This window comes from Aethalodelphis obliquidens, unplaced genomic scaffold (genome assembly GCF_003676395.1).
Source record: "Aethalodelphis obliquidens isolate GAN/ISIS:26980383/991018 unplaced genomic scaffold, ASM367639v1 scaffold6, whole genome shotgun sequence".
Classification (NCBI taxonomy): Eukaryota; Metazoa; Chordata; class Mammalia; order Artiodactyla; family Delphinidae; genus Aethalodelphis; species Aethalodelphis obliquidens.
Genome location: NW_020837950.1, coordinates 66,736,698 through 66,743,498, shown reverse-complemented (window position 1 = coordinate 66,743,498; position 6,801 = coordinate 66,736,698). Strand labels below are relative to the sequence as shown.

The window sequence follows — 6,801 nt, the reverse complement described above, 5'->3', positions numbered from 1 at the left end:
GGGTTCCTTTTCTACACACTCTCTTCAGCATTTATTATTTGTAGACTTTTTATGATGGCCATTCTAACCAGTGTGAGGTGATACCTCGTAGTTTTGATTTGCATTTCTCTCATAATTAGCAATGTTGAACATCTTTTCATATGCTGCTTAGCGATCTATATATCTTTTTTGGAAAAATATCTATTTAGGTCTTCTGCCCATTTATTGATTGGTTTGGTTTTTTTTTTTGATATTGAGCTGAATGAGCTGTTTGTATATTTTGGAGATTAACCCCTTGTCAGCTGCATCATTTGCAAATACTTTCTCCTGTTCTATAGGCTGTCAAAAAATTACAGATTTTTTGCGTCCTATGTGTAGCTTGGTCTTCTTAATCTCTAACCTTGCCAGTTCAGTTGTTGGTACTGATTATCTCAACTATATTATAACAAGGATTATATGAGGAAACTTTGTAAATTGTAATATTTACATCAACTTGATAATGTTTAGAAACTTATTTTTTCCTCATGTTCAACGGCTAAAGAAGAAGTGATCTCAATATGATCAAGTTGATGCCAAACATCTAAACATGGAACCTGTTTTGGACAAAATAAATAAAGCTCTCAAAAATAGTATACACTTTCCTGTGAAGTTTATCTGATAATATATCTGATATTTTAAAAAAATGTATGTGATATTTATGTTGTTCTGTTTGGTTCATGTGGTAGTTCATGTATAAGGTGGGAGAATATGATTGATAATGTAATTGAGAACTTTGCGTATTAAATGAGTGGGGTTTCCTGAATGGAGTCAGCAGTCAGCAGTTCCATCTCTTTATATTACCATATTTTGTCTAGGGCACTCTTTTTATTTTATAGTAAAATAAGAAGCCAAGCATGAACAATAGAGACATTAAATATGTTGGATATAAATAAAGGCAAGATAAATTTTAGAAGACAATAAATACGGACATGGGTAATGTTGAAATAGAGTTCACCATAAAATGTATGTCATAATATGTTATTCAAACTTATCAGTTTCTTATAGAGTCAGTAATTCATATGCAAACAATTTTTACTTTCACACAGATAATTAAAATGGATTCTGTTTGTTGTGTGAATTTCCTTTCTCCTTGATTCCAAATTAGTTCCCTTAGAGGGCTGGTTCATTTTTCTGAGACAAAACAGGATTCACCATCTTCCTTTTTCCTCTTTGGAATAGGCTGAAATTTTAAAATTCCCTTTTAGTTCAGCCACTAGTAATTTCACCTATGAAAGCTTTAAAATATTAGGAAAATTGGAAAGGCTCATTAAGAATAAAGAAGTTTGTATTTAAATAAACTAGAATATTGATTCTGGAAAAATTATCTAAACATATATAATCTTTAACTAAGGTGATTTTTATTCACATTAAATAGATCACATGAACAATAAAGTTGAGTTTGTACATAAAACCTTTGAACATTTGTTGAACTCAAAATTGTGACTTGTTTTTTTAGTCGTTAGACTAAATACTAATTTGTTCTGTAAACTTTATGAAAATTCATGTAGGTAATACTCTTGGTCTATACTACTGAAAAAATTATCTGTGGGGTGTATTTCAAAAGAATGTGAATGTTCTGAAAACCAACATCTGAACGTAATCTCCAAGTATACAAAGTGATGATTTAGCATATTTAAAGTACTAAGGAGGTGGAAAGGTAGAAAAGTGACAATTTTTTTTTTTTTGCTGTTGGTGTTTTATTTGTACTTGATTTTGAAAATAGAGTAATTAAAAATGAGGGGCAGACTATAATCAAAATGAGTTAGAAGGAATTTTGTTATGTTAGAGTGAGTAAGGATAGTTGTTTCTCTTGTATTCATTTGTAGAACATGTAACAAGGCTATTCTTCAGATCAAGAATTTCAGTGAATTGATGGGCTACAGAATTCAAACAGTACATTTAATGTATGTGCACATGTAACTTTATAGCTTATTATAGAATTCTTTCAGTCTAATTTCAATTTTCTAACCCTATTCGTTCCTATCTCATTTTTTCTATTTTTTATATAATAAAGCTTGGATGGCATTTATCTGGTCCAAAGGTTAGCATTTCAACCCTTTCCAACAAATGAATTAAAGACTTCAACAAACAAAACCTCAGTTGCATATCATTGCATCTTTATTTCATGCATTAATTTACCTAATATCCTATAATTATGTGAATCCTTTAACTTGAATTGGAGAAGAACTTGAATTAACTTGAATATGGAACATAATGTTTTGTTTTGCTTCATTTTTTTTCTTTCTTGGGAACTCTGTGAATTAATTATGTAAATACACAGCAAATTTGAAACTAAAAGTCACAAACCACGTCTTTTTTTTTTTTTTTTTTTTTTTTTGGCGGTACGCGGGCCTCTCACTGTTGCGGCCTCTCCCGTTGTGGAGCACAGGCTCCGGATGCGCAGGCTCAGCGGCCATGGCTCACGGGCCCAGCCGCTCCGCAGCATGTGGGATCTTCCCGGACCGGGGCACTAACCCGTGTCCCCTGCATCGGCAGGCGGACTCTCAACCACTGCGCCACCGGGGAAGCCCCACAAACCACGTCTTAAAATCTAGACATAATTTTCCCTGCCGTGATAGGATAGAAGCACACTTTATTTTGAAATTAAGATCGGTAATTTACCAATACGATAAATTTTTCTGCAGTGATATGAGGGGATCTGGATAGCCAGATGAAAATTACAACTTCTGATTTTAATAAAATTATTGCTAAATTCCTTTGTGGAAGCATTACTCTCTAAAACCTTAAGCTTGGTGGCTTAAAACCTCAGGCATTTATTTTTTTCACAGTCCTGGAAGCTAGAAATCCATTATCAAGGTGTCAGTAGGACCATGTTTCGTCTGACAGCTTTAGGAATAACTCCTTCCTTTCCTCCTCCTAGCTTCTGGTGGACCCTGCGACCCTTGGCATTCCTTAGCTTGTAACTGCGTCACCCTGATCTCTGCCTTTGTCCTCACATAGGCTTCTTCCCTCTGTATGTCTCTTTTGATGTGTCCTCTCTTCTTTTAAGGACATCAGTCACTGGATTTAGATCCCAGCCTAATCCAGTATGACTCCATCTTAATTAATTACATCTGCAAAAACCCTATTTCCAAATGAGGTTACATTTTGGGGTTCTGGTTAGACATGAATCTTGAGAGGACACTATTCAATCCACTACAATTACCAGTTAAAAATTTTAGGTAAATGTATTATATTTGTAGATCAGAGGAATTATGTAAACTGAGCATTTGGAACAAGTAGAAGACTGACAAATGGATGATAGAGATGAATGAAATGGAAAATAAATCTAAATATAGTACTAACTTCATTTTGGGAGGGACCCTGGCTGTCTGTAAGGCTAGGTTTTTTATAAAGGGTGCCCCTGTACCTCCAAATTTCTGACTTGACTGACAGCTCTGAAGTCATCTTGTCCATTCCAGCCTTCAGTGTGATCGACAATGGTTCTCATGCTGGCAACAAGCTGGCCATGCAAGAGTCTCTGATCCTCCCTGTTGGTAAGGCAAACTTCAGGGAAGCCATGCACATTGGAGCAGAGGTTTACCACAACCTGAAGAATGTCATCAAGAAGAAATATGGGAAAGATGCCATCAATGTGGGGGATGAAGGCTGGTTTGCTCGTGAAGAAGAAAGAAGCTCTGGAGTTGCTGAAGAATGAGATCAGGATAGCTGGCTACACCGATGAGCTTGTCATTGCCATGGACTTGGCTGCCTCTGAGTTCCTCAGGTCAGGGAAGTGTGACCTGGACTTCAAGTCTCCCAATGATCTCAGCAGGTACACCACACCTGACCAGTTGTTCGACCTGTACAATTCTTTCATCAAGGACTACCCATTGGTGTCTATTCAAGATCTCTTTGACCAAGATGACTGGGAAGCTTGGCAGAAGTTCACTGCTAGTACAGGAATCCAGGTGGTGGGGGACAATCTCTCAGTGCCCAGCCTGAAGCAGATTTCCAAGGCCGTGGGTGAGAAATCATGCAACTGCCTCCTGCTCAAAGTGTAGCAGATCGGCTCCCTGGCCAATTCTCTTCAGGTGTGCAAACTGGCTCAGTCCGGTGGGTGGGGCATCATGGTGTCTCATAACTCATAACCGAAGTTATCTTCATTGCTTGCCTGGTGGTGGAGCCCTGCACTGGGCAGATCAAGACTGGTGCACCTTGCCTAACCCAGTACTTGGCCAACTACAACCAGATCCTCATAACTGAAGAAGAGCTGGGCAGCAAGGCTCAATCTGCTAGCAAGTAGTTCAGAAACCAGGTAGCCAAGTAAGTTCTGGGCAGGTGAGCACCTGAGCCTTTCAGTCACTAGTTGGCTGGCTAGAACCCTGCTTCTGATGTTTACGCAGATAGTTCAAGGTCTCAGTTGATACATGTAGGGGCTTCTGGTAGTTAATGCCCTTCTATTATCCCTGTGATGTTCTCTCACTGCTTCCTTAGAACTGCTTCAGAAGCCAAGTTGACCACCTGAAACTCTGTTGGAAACCTTAGCTCTGTAATCATGTCATTGACCCAAATCATAGTTTTTCTCATCTTTCTTTCCACCAACTGTCTGGAGCCATGAGAATCTACAGTGCAATCTCTGAGGTGTCCACAGGCAAGATCCTTAGTGGTTCTGTGTGCAAAATAAAAAGACCTCAGTGACCAGTAAAAAGAAATTAAAGTATCAAAAAGAACATTTAATTAATAAAAGTTAATATATCAGGAAAACTTTTTCATACCCCTTCATTTTATCCTATAACAATATAATATGTTCTTTTTGGTGAACAAAGAAAAATTCACGTAAAACAATTTTCTTTGTTGTTTTTACAAAGTAAAATTTTTACAAAGTACTGAGAAAAGTTTAATTATGTTTTGGGATATAATGATTTTCATGCACAACTGTGAGATCGTAATTTTTTTGTTCTTTTTATTTTTTATTGTGAGTCATAACATACAGACAGTAAAGTATATAGGACACAGTCATACAGCTTCAGGATTTTTTTCACAAATGCCTCTGTAATCACAAACAGTTCAAGAACAGGACTTTTCCAGCATTCTAAAAGTCCCTTTCATGTCCCCCTCCAATTACAACCCCCTCTTTCTTTCTCTAAAATAAACACTATCCTGAATCCTAACACAATATAGTAGTTTTGGCTGCTTTGTACTTTATCTTCATAGAATCATGTAGCATGTACTTATATGAGTCTGACTTCAGTTACTTGACATAATGTTTGTGTGACCCATCCCCATCTTTGAGTGGTTTTACTTTAGTTCATATATTTTCATGACTATTTATTAATATCCCCAAATTTACATATCCCTTCAACTGCTTATGGACATTTGGGTTATTCTGAGTTTAGGCTACTATGAAGAAAGTTACAAAACATTAAAAAAAAATCCTTGACCATAAAGTCATCACGCATGTGCATGTATTTCTATTGTGTTATTATTTAATTAATTAATTAACCTCTGTTGCTAACTCTGATACCAATCCTTGGAGTCCAGGAATGCCAAGAGTGGGCAGGTTCTGTATATTGAGTTGGGACTTGGAAAAATCTATTCCCCAGGTATCAAAGTGAACAGAATAAGAACATAGCCCTTAAAGCAACTGTCATCAGTTTTGAAACACCTCCATCCCTAAAATTAGCTTAATAAAATTAATTGATCACAATTGTCTACAAAATTATTAGTATAAGCATAATTTACCAAACAACTCAGGTAAAAGTTAGTCCTATAGATAGGCCTGCATAAATGAGCAAATATATATCACATGTTTATTAATTGTAACATTTGCTAAAATACCAAATAAGCCAAAAAACAAATAACAACAGCAAAATAGAAAACAACAAAAATGTTCTGTCCTTAGTCATTCTAGTGCTTAACGCTTGGTTGTGATGAAAGGAATAGCCATAATAGCAGGCTTGCTAATATGCCAGGGCCCAACAATAAGAACTCCCTCTCACTGAACCTATAATAGGTGACTGCTGAGTGCTCAACCAATTAGCAATAGAGACTAAAGTTAAGCCCTTGGTAAGGCACCATCGTTTGAGCAGCTTAGCTAGCCACCATAGGATAGACTGATTACATTGGATCCTTTTCATCCTGGAAGAGTAAATAATTATCCCCGTGCTGGATTGATACATATTCTGGGTAACCAAGATGACTTTAAACTTCCCCTCAGTTTAACGAAGCTTTGGACAAGTTTCTTCAAACTATAGACCACTGACCTGGCTTTTCTTAGAGCATTTACTTCAGAAACTTTCAACTGTAAATTCTTGTTCTGTTCCTTTGAAATGTATGTAAATCTGCTTCTAACCTCTTGCCAGTTTTATAGCTCAGGAAATGTCTTTCTCAAGGACCTGGAAACCATCTCTTTGAAATGTAAACATCAAAAGGAGATAACACCCCTATTTCCTAGTCTCTGAGGGAGGGTAGGAGCCTAACTTCGTGAGGCAACACTTAGCAAACACAAATAGCCTAATTAAAGAGAAGAAGATTTGCAAACTCAGGAAAAGCTCAATGTGTTGGATGCATACCATTGATCAACCCTACCCCCAAAGTCCTCCAATACTTTTCCACTAGCTCATCCCAGTGCTTAAAGTCTTTCCCATCTTTTGTTTCAGTGGAGTTGAATTCGGTCTCCTTCCCTGTTGTAATAGTCTTGAATAAGCTCTTTTTGTCCTGCTTAACTTTGCTTGATGCAATTTTTGCTTTGACCTGGGTGTGGCTAAGTGTTTTCCTTGTCTGTCTGCAGTGGCTTGGCCAGCAAGTCTACTCATGGGCTAACAAATTGATTTATTGTAA

At 37.1% G+C, this 6,801-nt stretch overlaps 1 pseudogene; it reads left to right on the top strand.

Annotated features, from left to right (window-relative positions):
* Positions 1–3,243: 3,243 nt before the first annotated feature.
* Positions 3,244–4,288, top strand: LOC113618736 (alpha-enolase pseudogene; annotated as a pseudogene).
* The last annotated feature ends 2,513 nt before the right edge of the window (positions 4,289–6,801 follow it).